The sequence below is a fragment of the Rhinatrema bivittatum genome, chromosome 4, assembly GCF_901001135.1.
Source record: "Rhinatrema bivittatum chromosome 4, aRhiBiv1.1, whole genome shotgun sequence".
Lineage (NCBI taxonomy): Eukaryota > Metazoa > Chordata > Amphibia > Gymnophiona > Rhinatrematidae > Rhinatrema > Rhinatrema bivittatum.
This window is the reverse complement of record NC_042618.1, coordinates 422,909,268-422,928,721: the sequence shown is the minus strand read 5'-3', so window position 1 is coordinate 422,928,721 and position 19,454 is coordinate 422,909,268. Positions and strand designations below refer to the sequence as shown.

Below are 19,454 nucleotides of genomic sequence, written 5' to 3'. Positions count from 1 at the left end.
TCCTTAGGCCTTTTTTTCCCCCCTCCTTAGGCTTTTCCCCCCCTCCCAAGGCTTTCCCCTTCGCCTCTCCTTGCCCGCCCTTCCCCCTTTATCTTCCTACAATTCTACAAAATTGTTCAATTTAGTCCGATATAATCAATCCTATGCTAATTGTCACTAATGTAAATATTCCTTTTTTCTGTAAATAAGTTCCTTTTATTTCTTATGTTAACGGTTGTTTTTTATACTCTCACTCATGCTACCTATCTTTCCCTCTCTTCTTCCTGTCTCTCCCTTCCCCCCCCCCCCCCCCCCCCTTTTCTGGCCTGCTCCCATCCCCCGGCCCCCTGTTCATTGTAATTTCCTCCTTTAACTGAGTTACTTGTAAACCGGCGTGATGTGCCTCACGAACGTCGGTATATTAAAAGTTGTTAAATAAATAAATAAAATAAAATATTGTAATTGCTTATTCATGGCTCTGAGAGGACCAAGTCTATAGTCAATACATGTTCCAATAGGCTCTCTCTCTTTCTTTTTCACATATGGGAGGTTTACTATATTTTAATTGTTTATTCATGGCTTTCTGAGGGCCAAGTCCACAGCCAATACATGTTCCACAGGCTCTCTCTCTCCCTCTCACATATACACACACATACACCACATGCTCTCTCTCTCTCTCTGAGACACACATACATACAGCCTTTCTCTCTCCCTCAGACACACATGCACACAGGCTCTCTCCCTCACACACACACACACAATTTCTTCCTCTCACATACACATACACACAAACACACACAAAGGCTCTCTCACTCTCTCACACACACATAGACATTTTACCTCACACACATACACAAATGTTCACACCCAGGGTGTCTCTCTCACAGACACTCAGGCTCTTAAACTCATACAGACACTCACCGGGCCTCCCCCTCTCCTCTGGGCCTTTTCTTCTAGACCCTGCAGGCCTCTTCTTTGGCTGCCACAGGATGAGCTCTGCAGTAGCCCACTGGGCCTCTGTCGCTCTCTTCAACAACTGTGACCTGCTGGGCTTCTGTTGCTATATTTGGTCGCTGCAGGATGGGATCCTCCTTGGCCTGCTAGGTATCTCTCTTGCTTCCTTTTCGGCCACTGTGAAATGGGCTCCACAGCAGTCTACCAGGCCTCTCTCATTCTCTTCGGCCTCTACAGGATGTGCTCCGCACTGGCCTGCCAGGCCTCTGCCACTGTTCTTATATTTGGAGTCAAACCCCCACCCCCCCCAAACTCCACCTATGGAAACAACTGCAGATGAAGGAAAAAAGAAACCACATACACAAATAAAATTGATTAGGAGTTATGGGCATTCATTGAATCAGACCCTGAGCTCATGCTACTAGTCTGATCTGTTTGTATTGTTATATTCTTGATTTCTGCTGGGGTTCTCCTGGCATATTGATGGCTTTGGAATTCCAGGAACTGAATCCCATTAATCCTGCTCCAGTACTCTGTAACTATCCATGCATATGATTCCCAAATGGCTCCAGATTTTCCAGACAGGTTGATCCAGTCCTGGTCTTATTCCATTGCATTGTTCTTATTTCCTATTGCATTCCCTAAGAAAAGCAAAACTGTAAGTATCTGCATGCAGGAGAGTAAAACCAGGACTAGATCAACCTGTCCTGAAAATATAGAGTCAGTTGGCAACCCTGTTCATGCATCACACATCCCTGACATCATACATCAGTGACATCATATGTCAGTGACACCACCATAAAGCTCTAAAGGTACAGAATCTCATGAGAGCAGGAAATCTGTTCTTTCAGTTCTATGTAAATAGAGTTAGTAGCGTTTTCAGGAAGGATGTGGGTAGCTTGCACAGAACATCCATTTTATAAACCCTAACAGCAGCAGGGTGACTTCATCAGGCTTATAAGGCTGGGGAAATCTTCAGATGGCGACCATGGTTATAACCCTAACATTAAAGAAAATGGGGTGGCCACATGTTTCTGATATTATCCTCACTAGTTTTGATGGTTGGGTGGGTTATTACAAACTTGGCAGTAAGAAATGGTCAAGGTCCTGGGTGTTGTACTAAGTCTGGGACTTGTAAGAACCAAAGCGGAAGACGAGAAGGCCTGGAATAGCCTAACAGCAGGAGGTGGTGGAGGCCCGCACTATAACAGAATTTAAACACACTTGCAACAGCTGTAGAGGGCAAATTTAGGAACAGGGTTGAAAGGTCAGGTGAAAAACATTCAGGGAAGGGGATGGAGGTGGGGCGTGCTATTGGTTTAAGTATGGTAATTTCTAAGTTCATCTGCTAGAGAACCAGAGAGGAACACAAATATCTATGTAATTTGCACATTACGGGACAAACTGGTTCCTCTACTAAGATTTAGTTGTGTGGTGATTACTTATAGGGAAGATAAATATACAGCCTGGATCTCCCTTGACTTGTCTAAGTGACCTGTAGTGGAATAGCCCGAACAGAGGACAATTACACAGCACTCTAGACGGTCTGGTAAGCACCAGCAGATATGCTGTAAGATGATTTGAAAAAATACAGCTATAATGGCCCAGTCCAATCAAAATCTAGAAATCATACCTTAAAAAAAAAAAGATTCCACTAACCCACTCTAGCTGCGTTCCAGAGCTCAGCTCTAGATGGCTTGGATTTGGGCAGGGCTCTGCCTGTAGGAAATCTTGGGTAAGCAGACTTGGAGTCTGCAGCACTCTGTGACCCTATCGGTCAGCATGCCTCGGCATTTAGGCCCTTGAGCTCCAGGGTGAGGTCACAAACTGGCAGGCGGGCTGCTGAGAAATGGATTCCTGATTGCTTTATGTTACCAGTGTTTACTCTGCTGGAGCACGATTCTTCGTATTGCTGGAGATGACGTGTTATTCAGGTCAAAGCAGTCAACAAGGATACTACAGGGGACATTCAGCACTTACTTGCTCAAAACCCCAAACATGAGAGAGATTTTTGTATGTCACTATAACAGAGGACTTATGGGGGCTATTGACAGCTGCTATTCCAGGTCAGTGGCATAAGAACCAGCTGCGACAGTGTCTTGTATTGTACATTCAGCAGATCTGGGACCAGTAGACGTTTTATGGCTTAGTTACAAAGGGGCTGTCTCATTTGCTGGTTCACTGAGTTCAACTGTAAATACATAATGCTGAAGGCAAACCTCTAAAAGTATCCAGGGGAAAAGCTGTGCTGGCAAACACAGCATGGGAAACTTGCTCTTGTCTTGTATTCTGCGCCCGCTTGATAAGGTACACTGGGCAGAGGGCACAGTTTTAGCTGCAGTTGTGCGTAAACTTTATTCCCGAGGCAACAAGGAGTTTTGTGCACAAAAAATGTTATGTGTAGAACTGTGCATCCTGATTCCTGCCCTTGCATGGAAACCCCATGCAAATGAAGGCATTAGCTATTACCCCCGAATGCAGAGATGTGTGCTGGCTTACCTCATTTTCATAATGCTGGAAAGGCTACTCCTGCTTTGAGGTGGAGTAAAATTTCCAGCATTATGGGCAAAAGCAGGAGCTCTGGTGTCAGGACTTGTACTTGGTATTTTATGCACAGAAAACATGGTTTATGTGCACAAAAAGCATGTCTTCAGTGCCTAAAATATGACTTAAGAACATAAGAACATGTTTTGCTGGTGCTAAGCTTTTGTTCTGTGCACATTTTTCAGTTTGTGTGTATTTTCTATCCCCAGATGCATTGATATATCATTAGCTTACTACATCAGGAGTTAAAAAAAAAATTAGCTTGTGCATTGAGAAACTGTGTGCTGAGTTTTAATGCTCAGCTGACTACATCCCCCCTCCGTCTGCCTTAGCTGATCATCCTAGGGGAAGCGCGCCATCAGCACAAGGCAGGGAATAATGCAGCGTGGGCTGAAATTGAAGCCTGGTCATTTTACAAATGCTGTGGAAAAGAAACGCGTGGCCCCGGGAAGCAGCAGCAGCAGCAGCTGCAGAGGCTTGTAACTGTCACTTGCAAAAGCCGACGACCCTGGACCCTGCCAGAACTGAAGTAACGAGCTTGAGCTCGTAGGCCATTAAGGTACCGTTCTTTCTGCATGAAGACGAGTCTAAACTGCTGTGTAATACAAGAGAGTTCCTAACTCTTTCAGATAAAGGGGTCTAAATGTACAGGCATGCATGTGCTCTGAATCCCATTGCTTGGCTGTTGATAGAATGCTTCCCCTATTAACACTATTGCCCATAGGAGCCAGCTTTTTCAGTGATTGGAGGGTGCGAAACTCAACACAAATTACTCAGTAAAGGAGTTTGCTCAGTATTGGGGATGCTCAAGCACCCATTACACCTACAGAGCTGGCATCTATGCTATTGCCTGTATTTAGCAGCCCTGATCTGTGCCAGGATGGACTTCTGTACAACCATCAGATAACTATTATAGATGTATTAAACATGTCTCCCGTAGATACAAAATGGGGAAACACCCTTTAGTACATCTGATGCATAATAAGGAGAACTTTCTTTTCACTTCTCTTTCATCAAAGAAATCAAACATGAGAATGTTTTCCAGGCTGGGCTGGAACATGGACAAATCAAATCACTGAATACCATGGAAAAAAATCAGTTTCTTGGAAAGCATAGGAAGATGCTGTTAGGAGTTCAGCTCCTGTGATTCCCAGATTTGGGTTAATAAAGTGAACTGCAGTGTCTTCATCAGTTAACTTAATGACATGTGACTGATTTTGTAAATTTTGTGCAGCAATAGAGGTGAAGAAAGGTTCTGCAGGCCAGACCTTGTTATCGGACTTCCTTTGAAGAGTTCTGCTGCCTTCCTCAGGTCAGTACAAGGAAGGGGGTGCAGCTCTGGAAAGCTGCTCTCAGATCTATGAAGTTAGTCACCTACAACTTCGTTGACCTTTGCTTTTATATATCCAAATGGATGAACACTGCAACCATACGATTTTGTAAAAGTTTTAAAATTGCTTGTCACGTTTGCTGAAATATTTGGGGTTAAGCAGAAGAAGACTTCTTGTATGCAACATTTGTGTGCGGTCAAATGTACATGGACAGGCTAAATATATATTCTGGATGAATAAACTATAACTGGTGAATGACAATTTTTAATATACAGTATGAAAACTGCTGCTTTAATAGTGATATTCCAAGAGTCTTCAAGTACCACCATATCATGATCTGGTGACCTCCACTAGGAGTTAAGAATAAATTCAGAAGCAAAATGCGGGTCAGGTGACTGAATAATGTGAGAAAGATGGGCAGGTTTCAGATATATTAAACCTGTTCCTCTCTGGAGGGTTAATAATATGTTTAGCAAGAAGTGAGAGTAGACTCACTCCTTAAAAATATTTATTCAGGACTAAGATTGATTTGGTTGAAGTGATTCATCCCGATTTCCATTGCATAAACAAACGACCCCTGTGACAGTCATAAATAAACACATTCTCATAAATAGGTTAAGCTGTGGCATTGGTCCTGCTTTGAATGGACCACCCTGATTTAGGACCACCACTCTTCCCAACTGTGATGGGAACATTTTATGTCCCACATATCTGGATGCAGGCAAAGAGTCCCAGGGTGCAAGAGTGCAGAGAAAGAGCCGCAGAGAGCACAGATGCAGGGAGAAAGTCCGACAAATGCAGAGAGAGAGTCTTGAGGTACACAGGTGCAGGGAGTAAGTCCCAGGGAGTAAGTTCCAGAGTGCACAAGTACAGGGAGAGTCTCAAGGTGCATGGGTGCATGGAGAAAGTCCCAGGGTGCACAGATGCAAGAGAGATCCCCAGAGGGCACAGATGCAGGGAGAGAGTCCCAGAGAGTAAGTCCAGGAGTGCACAAGTGCAAGGAGAGAGTCTCAAGGTGCATGGGAGCAGGGAGAAATTCCCAGGGTGCACAGATGCAGGGGGAAAGTCCCAGGGTGCACAGATGCAAGAGAGATCCCCAGAGGGCACAGATGCAGGGAGAGAGTCCCAGGGAGTAAGTCCAGGAGTGCACATGTGCAAGGAGAGAGTCTCAAGGTCCATGTGTGCAGGGAGAAAGTCCCAGAGAGCATAGATGCAGGAAGAGAGTCCTATGGTGCATGGGTGCAGAATGACCATCGCTGCATTCCACAGTGATATGGTGTCAATTAAGCTGATGAAATAGACTGGAGTTCTTGACAAAGCAGGACAATACCAATTTCTGAACAAATGTTTGTCCTTGCATGATACTGTGATACTGTGACAGCAGCCCAGCAGGCATATTTTAAGTCCTGCTAATTGAATTGCCCCTGAGGCAGCGCTATGAGCGAAACTCGGCCAGAGTCGGGCATTGTAATAAAGGGCTTCTTTTGATCGTCCGATTCTTATTGTCTTCACTGTAAAATAATGTAAGTGACATTTTCACCTTAGAATACTGTACGTTGATATTTTTAATGTAAAATGTTATACATTTATAATTCTTAGCAGTATGTGTGGAGCAGCCCGGGGGGGGGGGGGGAGGTTGTGGGCGGGAGGGTGTTGTACAAGGCTATAAGGTTTGCCTAGGTCACCTAATACCCTTGCATCAGCCATGGATTACAGGGGGGGGAGGATGTCAGTTTTTAAAGTTTGTATCACTGGAGGGAGCTGGGCTTTTTTTTTTTTTTTGGTGGGCCCAGGCCAGGCAATGAATTAACAAGTGGGGAAGGGGCAGCACAATAATGGTTCACACAGTGCAGCAAAAAAGCTAGCACTGGCCCTGCATCCCCAGAGCAGCATGGTGGAATCCCTCCTACCCTGCAGTGTTAAACAAGCCCAGAAGAAATGGAGTTAACTTCCCCAAAAGGCGTTACAAAAATCTACAAAATACCCATCTGGACCAGGGCATTTCCCTTTGGGAAGAGCGGCCACAGCAACCTAACGTTCCAGAGGTAGATAACTGTTCTATCTGATGGACAGGAACTTTAGGCAGATCAACGGGCCGATACAGTAAAGTCCGCGGGAGAGCGGACGAACGCCCGCTCTCTCGGCGCATGCGATTCTCTATTTAAATTAGGTGACGCGGTAGATCCGGGTAAAAGGAGGCGCTACGGACACTAGCGCGTCCCTAGCGCCTCCTTTTTGACAGGAGTGGCGGCTGTCAGCGGGTTTGACAGCCGTCGCTCAATTTTGCTGGCGTCGGTTCTCGAGCCCGCTGACAGCCATGGGCTCGGAAACCGGACGCCGGCAAAATTGAGCGTCCGGTTTTCGGCCCGACAGCCGCAGGCCGAATTCAAAATTATTATTTTTTTTTTACTTTTTTTACTTTTCGGGACCTCCGACTTAATATCGCTATGATATTAAGTCGGAGGGTGCACAGAAAAGCAGTTTTTACTGCTTTTCTGTGCACTTTCCCGGCGCCGGAAGAAATTAGCGCCGACCTTTGGGTCGGCGCTAATTTCTGAAAGTAAAATGTGCGGCTTGACTGCACATTTTACTTTCTGTATCCCGCGCGCATACCTAATAGGGCCATCAACATGCATTTGCATGTTGAGGGCGCTATTAGGTGCCGCGGGTTGGACGTGCGTTTTCCTCCCCTTACTGAATAAGGGGTAAGGGAAAACACGCTTCTAAGAGCAGGCTAACAGTGCACTCCGATGTACTGTATCAGCCTGAATGTGAGGCAAGAAAGGCCCCCAACCACCGTTACATCTTTGTGACCAGGTGCAGAGTATGTTGCACAAAGGCCTGCTCAATAGCATTAACAGAGTGCTGCAACCTACCTCGCCCATCCTTGATAGAAGCCATTATACCAGCACCCATCTGTTTTTTAACAGCTCATACCAAAAAGGCTCCGGCCTTATTCCCATGTTCATAATATTTTAAGCATGTACATTTAATGGCCCTTTCTATTTTCACAATTTCCAGAGTTGTTAGCTCTGATCTGACTTTTTCCAGCTCACACAGAGTTTTTGGCAAACAACTTTGCTTATGTTTATCTTCCAGTGCTTTAATCTTAGCTTCTAAGACTTCGTGCAGCGCCTTGCACTTCTTAGGCTAGAGCATGCAATTATTCGCCCCCTCGAGCACACTTTCAAAGCTTCCCACCTCAAACTGAGATCGTATTTTTCTTCTGGGAGGAATTCTATCTACTCAGCGATAGCTTCGGCAACCAGCTCTTTAAATATTCTGTCTCCAAGCAAGGAGGTATTCAAATACCCTGTGGGTACTTGTGATCGAGTCCCAGCCAAATCTATGGAAAGCCATAAGGGATGATGATCAGAGAGACAACAAACGGGTGCTGTTCTAATCCCTTCTCTGTGTCACCAGGGTCCAGACAGGGATGTCCCTCTATCTTCACTGTTATTTGTTTTAGCGATTGAAGTGTTGGCAGAAAGGATCCATACCTGTCTGGGCATCACCGGATTTCAGGCAGGGGGTGTGTGAAGCACGTCATCTCCCTATATGCTGATGATGTTATCCTCTTTGTGACAAACCCAAGGAGTGCTGGTCCAAAACTCTTAAAATTATCTGATTATGGCAGAGTTTCTAGGTATAATATAATTTCTCTAAGTCAGAAGTACTTCCCATTGGTGCTATGGGTATCCACGAAATTCCCTCTTGCTTTTCATAGATCCAAACGGCAGGGGGCAGAATTAAATATTTAGGCATTCAGGCCCCAGTTGTTCTATATAAGTGGATCTATGCACCTGTGGTGGATCAAATACAGAAAGATTTAAGGGTCTGGGACGATCATTTTCTTTCATGGTCAGGCAGAACTAACATCCTAAAGATGAATACTCTCTTGAGATTAATGTACTTATTTCAGCATGTACCATGTTATTTACCTGAGGATTTTTTTTTTCACTTCAGTACAAGGGATACTAGTTAAATTTATCTGGCACAATAAAAAGGCCCAAGTAAAGATGAGAACGTTATGGAAGCCAAAGGAGGCTGAGGGTACGGAATTGCCGTATCTGCAGGGAAACTAGTGGGCAGCTGGGCTAATGGCTTCATAGAGATTAGATGACACCATGGTATTCTATAGAAGTACAACTAACTGGTGGACTGGACCTATCAATGTTATTATTGGAGCCGGATCTACTCTGGGGATGCGAAGGGCTGGATGTTCAAGCTCTCCTATCTCGCACATCTTAAAGGTGTAGAAAAATATGTGCAAAACATTAAGCCTTGTTGTACAACCTTTGTCGGGAATGACACCTATACTTACAGTGTAATATGAGGCTGGTGTCCACTGTGATGCATAGCAACGCGACTGAATTGTGGAAATTAGATTTGAGGTTCCTGGGGCAACTCTGGGAGGAGAAAAATGTGCAACTGAAAACCTTTCAGGACCTCCAAAATATTTTTTCAACATTTGATGGAGGAGTTGGAGGGATATAGGCGCAGGGGGGTGAGAGCAAAGAGTCCTCACCTCAGTCCGGTGGAGAAAGTAATTGTGCGGGAGGAAATCCCTAAGCAAAGAATTTCTAAATTTTACAAGGCAGTTTTAATATGCAAGGTGGATCGTGACCCTCTTCTCAGAATTGCTGAACAGTGGAACCAGGACTTGCAAGTAGATTTGAGTGTTGAAAATTGGATAGTCATCTGGAAAAAGGTGCACCAGTAGTAGTAGACGAATGGAGCTTATGATTAAACTGTTTCATAGAGTATAGAGATATCCAGCATACTACTATAAATTTTCAGTGGGCGCCTCTAATTTATGTTTGAGAGGGTGTGGTCAAGTGGGTTCCTACCTGCATGTGTATTGGTCCTACCCTTTGGTGGGGAAGTTCTGGATGCAGATAAACACGGGAATAGGTCGTATTTTGCACATAAATATAGATTTGTCACCACTGGTCTGTAATAACCTTAGTAAGGCAAAGAGTACCTTGGCAGATCATTTGATACATGAAGCTAGGTTTACGATAACTACCTTATGAAATCCAGCTCCTATGCTAGCTTGCTGGCAAAGGCAAGTGCATGAACTAGCCATTGTGGAAAAGCTAACCTACACAATTCAGAGACAGCTGAATATCTATGATAAGCTATGGGCGCCCTATTGGACATACTGGGCAGAACAGGGTGGGTGGTGGCTGACCCTATTGTAAATGGATTAAAAGGTCTAGACCATTGGTAACTTAGGAGTGTTGTATGTAGCAGTGACAAGAGGTTTACTATATTTGAGGTGTTGAAGGTCATTACATACCTGCTGTAACAGAGGTAGATTAGTAAGATGTTGATGTATCTCTCACATATATGTTATGCTTATGATTGTGGCTGCTGCTAAAAATTAAAATAAACAGTTAAAAAAAAAACCCATCCAAAATTCCAAATCGAATACCTGCTTACTCCCAGCCGCAGAGGACTGCGATGGTCGGTTACTGTTTATCAATGAAGAAGGCGCTGTGAGACGATCGCGGCAGCTGCTGCTGCCTATCTGCTGTGCCCTGCTCTGCCACTCCTGCTCCCATAGCGAACTCCACAGCACAAGGCATTGGATCTCCATTCCCTGAAATGTCCCGCAACTGTCTGACCTTGTAGATCTCTGATTCCCAGTTCGGGCAAAAACAGACTTATGAATAGTGACTTCCAAAGCCCTCGGCAAAACAAGGGTCAGGCTTGTATAACCTGTGTCCTCTGTGTCATCCCAAACTTGGAATAATGAGTAAAAAGTCTCACATAATGCTCGTGGTGCGCTAAACTGAAGAACAAACTACACAAACAAAAAATAAAAAAGGAAATCGTCTTGAGAAGAGACTCCCAACTGCATTAACTTTAACGGCCGCGATCTTTGTGTAAGCATCAGAGAGGGTCAGTCCGCAGCCCAATGAGGTGAGGATTTCTTAATGTCTGCAACCAATTTTTCAGTGGTTCTGACATGGGGACCTATAGTGGCTTTCCTATCAATAACCACCCGCAAGTTAGTGGCTATTTTGTAAACACAAGTAAGATGTTGAGATTGGAGGTGGGGTCTTACTTGTGTTTCTTCCTTTTCCCTTTTTTTAGGTATTGGGAAATAGCACACACTACTTGCAAAAAGTGCGAACAAATTTCCAAAAACAAAACAAAAAAAAAAAAATGGTTTGAAACAAAATGAATATCTAATCAAAATAGCTCTGCACACCCCTATGACATTGGTTATCCTTTAGTCTTCAGGTATAGTGGTAGATTTTAATGTTACAGATTGACAGAAGCAGATATGCAATTTCATATTTGAGTTCCTTCAGAACTCTGGGGTGAATACCATCAGGATCTGGTGATTTTTTGCTATTTAACCTGCCAATCTGCTTTAATACATTCTCCACTGTCATTGATAGTGCATGGTTCACAGGTGTGGGGGGAAAGATGGAGTGGTTCAGGGTACCATCATGAGGGGCAAATATTTTGTTGGCACTTGCCAAAATAGGGGGAAAATCTCCAGTTAATAAAGAATGAAAAATCCCCAGATACTAATGAACACAAATAAGTTTGGCAGTGAGGTAAATCTCAATTGATTTTCTGAAGTGTGTTTATGAGGAGTTAACTAAAAGTAGATAAGGTGATGGGACCAGAAGGGATAAATCTGAGGATATTGAGTGAATTTCGAGAAGTCCTGGCAGCTCTGCTGGCTACCTTTTCAATGCTTCTTTAGAGTCAGGAGTAGTTCCGAAGGACTGGAGAGAGGCAGATGTGGTTCCTGTTCATAAAAGTGGAATTAAAGAGGAGTCTGAGAAGTACAGGCCAGTTAGTCTGACCTCTTTGTTGAGCAAATTAATGGAATCACTGCTAAAACAGAAGATAGTGCAGTTTCTGGAATCCAGTGGGCTGTATGATCTAAGGCAGAATGGTTTTACTGAAGGTAGATCTTGTCAGATGAATCTGATCAATTTCTTTGATTGGGTGGCCAGAGAGTTGGATCAAGGGAGAGCACTAGACATAATGTACTTGGATTTCAGCAAGGCCTTTGACTCGGTTCCGCACAGGAGACTTATAAATAAATTGAGCGCCTTTGTTATGGAACGTAGAGTGATTGACTGGGTTAGAAATTAGCTGAGGGGGAGGTGACAAAGGGTAGAGGTAAATGAAGTTTACTTGGAGGAGGAGGATGCTCCTAGTGGGGTGCCTCAGAGATCAATCCTGGGATTGGTTCTTTTCAACATTTTCACGAACGACATAACGAAACAATTGTCAGAAAAGGTTTGTCTTTTTGCTAATGCTGCCAAAATCTGCAACAGGATAGATAGATAACCAGAAAAGTGTGGAAAATATGAGGAGGGATCTAGTGAAGCTCGAGGAATGATCCAGAGATTGGCAGCTAAAATTTAATGCTAAAAAATGTAGAATAATGCATGTAGGATGCAAAAACCCAAGGGAGAGGTACAGTATTGGAGGTGAAATTCTTCTAAGCACAAAAGAAGAGCAGGATCCGGGAGTGAATGTATCTGATGATCTTAAGGTGGATAAAGTGATGGCAAAAGCCAGAAAGATGATTGGTACATAGGGAGAGGAATGGTCAGCAGATAAAGGGAGGTGGTATTGCCCCTTTATAGGTTCCCTGGTGAGACTCACTTGGAACGCTGTGTACAATTCTGGAGACTGCATCTTCAGAAGGCTATAAACAGGATGGAGTTGGTCCAGAGGGTTGGATGGAGGAGGTCCAGAGGGCGACTGCTAAAATGGGTTGTGGTCTTTGTTCTATAGCATATGGGGATAGACTTAAAGATCTAAACATGTATACCTTAGAGGAAAGGTGAGATATGATATGATATATGACATGATACAGACATTTAAATATCTCAAAGGTTTCCATGCACAGGAGGCAAGCCTCTTTCGGTAGAAAGGAAGCTCTAGAACAAGGGGTCATGGGATGATGGCGAAAGGGGGTAGACTCAGGAGTAATTTTAGGAAATATTTCTTTATAGAGAGAGTAGTGGATGCATGGAGCGGCCTCCCAGTGAACGCAATGGAGATGAAAGCAGCATCTGAATTCAAGAAAGCATGAGATAAATTACAGGGGATCTCTGAGGGAGTGATAGGAATTGTAAGGGCTACATAAATTGGATGGATGGACACACTAGATGGACCATATGGCTTTTTTCTGCCATTATGTTTCTATGTTTCAAATCCCAGCTCTGGTTCCAACTGAGTTGAAAGTTCAAAAGGAGCAGGAGGAAACTGCCTGGCTAATATCCCACCCCCTCCCAAAACAATAAAAGAAAAAAGAAACGGAAATCTGAGAAGTAGGGTGAATTCTTCTGAAAAGAAAAGTGAAATAAAATGGCAAGTTTAGTACTTGGAGCCAGAGTCTATAGTAGTGCCTTGTGGTAGTTGTGGTCCTCCCCTGGGGTGGAGGGGGGGGGGGGGGGAAGTACTCCTGGCTAGGTTACAGGTATGCATTTTGATACTTGTAGTACTGCTCCTGGGGAAGGGGCAGAGAGAGAAATGCTCCAGGCTAGATTCTAGTCCTGTCAGGGCAGGGGCTGCTCCAAGCTGGTTTGCACATGCTGCATTAGGATACTTGTAGTCCTGCCCCAGAAGAGACGGTTGGTGCTCCTGGCCAGATTACATGCACTGCGGGATGGCCCTTGTAGTCTTGCCCTGGGGGAGGGGGGAAAGGTGCTCCAAAGCAGATTAAACATGGTGCACTGGTAGTACTTGTAGTCCTGTCCTGGGAGGTGGGTGAGATAAGTGCGAGATAAGTGCTCCAGCTAGGTTAGCCAACCCTTTTCATGGAGGCACACCTATCCAGTTGGGTTTTCAGGATATCCACAAATGGATATGCATGAGATAGATTTGAATGCACTGAATACCCAGGGTATGTAAATCGATGCTATGAATATTCATTGTGGCAATCCTGAAAACCCGACTGGATAGGTGTGCCTCCAGCAGAGGGTTGGGAAACATTGCTCAACACCAGTGATGGTGAACTCCAGTCCTCGAGTGCCACAAACAGGCCACGTTTTCAGGATATCCACAATGAATATGCATGAGATAGAACTGCATTACAATAGAGGCAGTGCATGCAAATCTTTCTCATGCATATTCATTGTAGAAATCCTGAAAATCTAACCCGTTTGTGGTCCTCGAGGATTGGAGTTTGCCATCACTGCTCTACATTATGGTATTCATAATCCTGTCTTGCGGGAGATACTCCAGGTTGGGTTACATGTGCTGCATTATGGTACTTGTAGTCCTGTCCCAGAGGTGGGAGGAGAGGTACTCCGGATCAGGATACTGTGGAGGTGGGAAGGGAATGTGCTTCAGGTCAGGTTACACCTGCTGCATTATGATACTGGTAGTCCTGCCCTGGAGGAGGTACTCCAGGGCAGAATGCTTTACATTTCTGCCTGGGTGTGGAAGGGGAGGGGAAGGACTGTCATCCTGCCCAGGGGAAGGAGGGGAGGTGTTCCAGGCTTGCTTACATGCAGTGCATTATGGTACTTGTAGTCCTGTTCCAGAAAGAGGGTGTGGATGAGCTTCCCAGTCTATCCCATCCTTCTCGTCTCTTCACCAGAAGAGGCAGAGGAAATTATTTATCTGGTCACAATAAGAACTGTGGCGACAGTTAAAGGTATTTTTAGTGCAGCCCTGTAGGATAAGAGTTTGCAATACATTTTCTTCTAAGAAAATAAAAACTTCAGGATAATGCCTTGAAACAGGTGGATGATGGAGATGCTCCAGGCTAGGTTACACATGCTGCATTATGATACTTGTAGCCCTGCCCCAGGGGAGGTGCTCCAGACCCAGTTACACATGCTGCATTGTAGTATTTGTAGTCCGGTCTGAGGGCAGGGGAGGGGGATGCTCCAAATTGGGTTACAGACAGTGCATTGTGGTATTTGTAGTCCTTCTCTGGGAAAAAAGTGATGCTCCAGGCTGGATTACAGGCAGTGTGTTGTGGTATTTGTAATCATAATTTGAAGGGGTGAGGTGTGGTGCTCTAGATTTGGTTACACACAATACATTATGATATTTGTGGTCTTGTCCTGGGGAAGGGGTGAGTGGTGCTCCAGGCTGGATTACGCACAGTGCCTTGTGGTAGTTGTAGTCCTGTCCCAGGGAGGGAAGGGAATGGTGTGTTGTGGTTCTGCCTGAGGGGGGGGGCGGGAAGGTGGTAAGTGCTCCAGGCTGTGGTTATATGAATTGTGGTATTTATAATTCCACTGGGGAACTCCAGGCTCGGTTACATGCTGTATATTTATTTTTTATTATTTCTCTAAAATCTTTTCTATACCATCGTTAAACTAGTTGCCATCACAACGGTTCACAATAAGGCACATAATTTCAAACTTAAATGTGTTGAGTTATATTAACTAAACAGGTGCCATCAAATACTGTAACATAGTTTCATATTAAATATTACTTAGTGGTTGTGATAAGTCATGTCTACTTTAAGTATATCGGCGGCTATATGGTACTTGTAGTCTTATTTATTTATTTTAAATTTTAACCCCAGTGCTTCTCGTCCCAGTCTCCGGAGAACACCTAGCCAGTCAGGTTTTCAGGATATCCACAATGAATATGCACAAAATACTTTTGCATACTGTGGAAGCACTGTATGCAAATCAATCTCATACATATTCATTGTGGATATCTTGAAACCTGACTGGCTAGGTGTGCTCCGGAGACTGGATTGAGAAGCTCCACAATAAAACATTCAAAATAAAAACAAAATACAAATAAGCAAGTACAGACATGACAAAACAGATTAAGCAACATTCTTGCACATTATCGCAGGGGGTAGGCAACTCTGGTTCTCTAGTGCTGTTGGCCGGTTGAGATCTCCACACTGAATAATCATGAGATGTATTTGCATGCAAATGCATCTCATGCATAGTTATGGTAGACATCCTGAAAACCCAATCTGCTTGCAGCGCTTAAGAACCTGGAGCTGCTACCCCTGATCTATTAAATTTTACAGCAGCAAAAGAAATTCATGCAGGACCTTTCAAACATTGTAGCAAACAAATACTGCCAGAGAAAGCTAAGTTTAAGATTTGCGGGCACAAGGGGAATCTCCAGCATGGGTTAAACACAGTGCATTGTGGTACTTGTGGATCCGTTCGGGCCTGCGCTGCCATGATAGAGCCGGGGAACTCGGCTCCGGCACTACCGAGAAAAGGTGAGACCAGGTCGGCGGAGGAAGGAAGGAGCCTCGCGGCCAGAGCTCGATCTGGGCCGTACAGTCCTGGAGCGGAGGTGTTGCGGGCCGCCCTTGCGCTCGAGCTCATCTCAGGGTGGCTCCGGGGCTCTTCTTGGATCGGACCGGACCCGACCCGGGGAATATTCCGGGCCTCCTAGCATGTGGCGGCACGGCTGGCAGCAGACAGCGCTATAGGGCGGGTAAGTGATGCAAACGAGGGCGCTGGAGACGTGTCCTGATCTGCTCCGCTGAGACCGAAGTCAGGTTCGGCGTGTGCAACCCTGGGCAGTGTACGCAGCACTGTACGGGGCTAAGGTAGCCCTTAGACCCCAGACCCGAGGCGGTGGAGCATGCCTGACATTAAATGCGCCTTCCTCCCTTCCCTCATACCAGAGCAGTTCCAGAGGGAGCAGCCAGCGCTAGGGGGCAGATGCTGGCAAGCATTGGCAGAGGACCCGCTGCACCCGGCTGGGGGTGGCTGCAAGCCCCTACGAAATGCAACGCCCTGCAGCGGCAAACGTGCAGGATGCCCGCTCTCGGTAAAAGACTCTCCGGGCAGGAACTGGGAAGCGGCAGCAGAGTCAAGGGGTTTCCGGCATTGTCCTGGTGACCTTACTGCTGATATCCGTCATTAATATGCATGAGATGGATATCTGGGCACACGTAGATCTAGCTCATGCATATTCATGCAGGATATCCAGAGCTATAGGAGCCAACTTTTCAAAATGATTTGGGGGGTACTAAATTCAAAACAAGTTACCCTTCCCTGCACTGTGCACACAGTGAAGGAGTTTGCTCAATACTGGGGATGAGCAAGCGTCTACAGACAGAGGCGTAACGAGGGTCTCTGGTGCCCGGGTTCCGATTTATAATTTATTTATATATTTATTAAAATCTTATATTTGCAACTTTCTTGCAAAAAGCTTTCAGTGTGGTTCTGCCTGAGAGGGGGCGGGAAGGTGGTAAGTGCTCCAGGCTGTGGTTATATGAATTGTGGTATTTATAATTCCACTGGGGAACTCCAGGCTCGGTTACATGCTGTATATTTATTTTTTATTATTTATCTAAAATCTTTTCTATACCATCGGTTAAGCTAGTTGCCATCACAACGGTTCACAATAAGGCACATAATTTCAAACTTAAATGTGTTGAGTTATATTAACTAAACAGGTGCCATCAAATACTGTAACATAGTTTCATATTAAATATTACTTAGTGGTTGTGATAAGTCATGTCTACTTTAAGTATATCGGCGGCTATATGGTACTTGTAGTCTTATTTATTTATTTTAAATTTTAACCCCAGTGCTTCTCGTCCCAGTCTCCGGAGAACACCTAGCCAGTCAGGTTTTCAGGATATCCACAATGAATATGCATAAAATACTTTTGCATACTGTGGAAGCACTGTATGCAAATCAATCTCATACATATTCATTGTGGATATCTTGAAAACCCTTTCTCTTCCCCCCATTATCCGCCAGCGCATTACCACACGGCGCCGCCATGCAGGGCTAGTGCTAACTTTTCTGCAGCCCTGTGCAATTACTGGGCTGGCCCCTCCTCATTCTATTTTTTTTTTAATTTAATTTGTATTCTTTTACTAATCATGTAATCAGGGTTAGTGCAAGGGTATTAGGCATCGAAAGTGAATCTTATAGCTTTGTGTCCAATCTTCCCCTACCAAGCTTCTCTCTACACACAGTTTCAAATTATGCATTTATAATAAAAGATCTTACATGAAAAATGCTCAAAGTACAGTTTTTTGAAGTAAAAATATTGCAACGGCATGCATATTATATTTACATGCACTGCTGTGGCGTCAACCGGAAAACCCTGCATAAAAGCCAAAAATACATTTGGAACATATATGGTATTAGGACTATTGTAAAGCATGTTGGGTGTGGGCTTGGTCTTCAGAAAGCCATGAGCAAGCTAAATTACAATTACAATATAATAAACCTATTCGAAAACAGCACTAACCACCAGCACTCAAACAGTTACAACCCTATGAAAAGGTTACCCTAAAACACCAATATATCTCCTATTAGGAAAACAGAACAAACCAAACTTCTGTAGATCTCTACATAGAAACGACACAGTAGCAGAATACTTGACCCAATCACACATGCAGAACACAGACAGACCTTCACCAAATACAGAATAAAGTGATCATAAAATAGTAATACAAATGTGCAGACAAAAACTGAACTTTAAACCATAACAGGAGAGACTTTGTATGCAGCCCAACAATGGAAAAACAGAAACATTACAATTCTTCATAAAACATCAAACAATAAAATCAGGAACTATAAATCATCAACAGAAGTAAAACCATACTAATAAAAAGAATATTTCAAAAAAGCTGACAAAAAGAATAACATCCAATAATAAAAAACTCATATAAATTTTCCAAAGACCAATAAAATATTTCAAAACAAGTCACATACACCACCCAGTACTTAAAACTTAAAAAAAAACCCCTAAGATAAAACCCTTGTCCATACCTGGGATCTTTTGATTTCAAGATGCCCGGAGCTTGTTGTGGATTAGCAGGGGAGAGGAGAGGAATTGTTGCTCGCAGTCTCTCTCATATATACATACATGCTGAATCATAGAACATGTTCTTACACACACAGACACAGATATGCTCACACACACACAAACGTACTCTCACACATTAACAAAGACAGACATGCTCTAACACACACATACACACACACACAGACATGCTCTCACACACATACAAACACAGACAGGCTCTTTCTCATACACACACACACACACAGAAACACTCTCTCTCGTACACACACAGATATGCTCAGTTCCTCCCCCTTCCCCATCAGACATATTCACTTCCTCCCATCAGAAGCAGAAGTCCAGCGGGCAGCCTCCTCTTTTTGAGGCCACGGGGGCTGATGCCACACTGTTTCCTGCTTATGCGGGGGTGGGGGGTGGGGGAGCAACGCGCTCTGCTCCTCCTGTGGTCCAACACCATGCAGGCCCAGGATTGATGCTTCATCCTTCCGTCCCTGTAGACCCACCACTTCCTTTTCCGGGCTGTGCAGGCAGGAAGGAAAGACCATGCTGTCACCGCCCCCAGACCGGTGGCATTGTAGGCCAGGGGTGAGCAAACTGTTTGAGCCACGGCCTCCCTTCCATCTGTACAATTTGTTGAGCCACCCACCCACCAAAGTTGGGTTACATCGTGTACATGTATATATGCATATATGTCAGAGTCTCTCACCAACCAATCAGCTGTTGAACAGTTTGTCAAATAGCAGGCAATCACGCTGCCAGCCAGAAGCTCAAAATTCCAGTTTTGATTCTCTTCAGGTTGCTGAAAGGAGCAGATACAACACCACATCCAGACAGGCACCTCACAGTAATAGCAGCACAAACTCCTTCCAGTGCCAGACACATTGTGAACTA

General features: G+C 44.5%; 1 protein-coding gene across 7 annotated transcripts in view; it reads left to right on the top strand.

The window, feature by feature from the left end:
• The window catches only part of SLC41A3 (solute carrier family 41 member 3), a 95,762-nt gene that overhangs the window by 3,084 nt on the left and 73,224 nt on the right, over positions 1-19,454 (top strand). Inside the window, exons 1-3 of one of the 7 annotated variants that reach the window (XM_029601343.1) lie at positions 2,810-2,999; positions 3,810-4,036; positions 4,712-4,789. The exons of 2 other annotated variants lie outside the window; for them this stretch is intronic. The gene's annotated coding sequence lies outside the window, so the exon portion shown is untranslated. Of the gene's footprint in view, positions 1-2,809; positions 3,000-3,809; positions 4,037-4,711; positions 4,790-15,745; positions 16,227-19,454 lie in introns of those variants that run through there. 4 more of the 7 variants (XM_029601346.1, XM_029601352.1, XM_029601344.1 and 1 more) reach the window with 4 other exon arrangements.